Source organism: Mastomys coucha, unplaced genomic scaffold, assembly GCF_008632895.1.
Source record: "Mastomys coucha isolate ucsf_1 unplaced genomic scaffold, UCSF_Mcou_1 pScaffold13, whole genome shotgun sequence".
NCBI lineage: Eukaryota > Metazoa > Chordata > Mammalia > Rodentia > Muridae > Mastomys > Mastomys coucha.
Window position 1 is genome coordinate 54490169 of NW_022196895.1, and position 918 is coordinate 54491086.

Here is a 918-nt window from a genome sequence, read left to right on the forward strand (position 1 = left end):
TTAAGATTCACAACAGTAGCAAAATTATAGTTATAAAGCTGTAATGAAATAATTTTTAAAAATCTATCATTGGGGTCAGCCCTAACATGAGTAACTGTATTAAAGGGTCGAAGCACTAGGAAGGTTGAGAACCATTGGATTAGAGTTTGGGGCAATAAAGGGAACATATAAAAAGTACTTAAAACTAAGAGTGTGGTACCTAAGAGATGGAGTGGAGACTATGGCTCCAAAGAAAAGAGTAATCAGTGTCAGTGTTGCTGATGAACAGGAAAAGCAAGAATCAATTATTCAATGTGTTAATCCACTGAGGGGTTTGTTTCTGAAGCATATTAACATATTAATTAACGCTGTATACTCAAATTTCTTGAGTGGCTCGGAATTTGAATTCTGAAAGTGCTTAGCTTCTAATAAGCTGTGTTCCTGAGAACCCTATCTAAGATCAATGTGAGCATTTATCCGTAATAGTGATTTTGTCAGTTAGGATAATTGTATGCTATGTGTCACTTTGATGTCCACTTTGGGGTTTCTAGTCACTGGCTCTTTCCAGTATCATTTATTTAAGCGGATCCAATTACTACTCTAACGATAGACCATTGAGAAAAATTCATCGGTGAAATGGGCATTCGTGTTCTTTTTCTACTATAGTGTGGTACTGCTTGCCACAACTCCACTTTACTGAATGAATGTGCCCAGCAGACAAGGTGTTATTCATGTTATTTGATATTGCTATTGATACAGAGACAGGATGGTTATAGTAGGCTGCCAAAAGCTAGTGTTGACACATAGATCGAAAAGTTACCTTCCCTATCAATGAAATTATACATTTTATAAATGCATTTCAGGCAATTTTTAAAGTAAATGCACTTAAGTTTCCTGAACAAACCGAAACATCAGTTCCAAGTAACAGTTTGTAGCTGA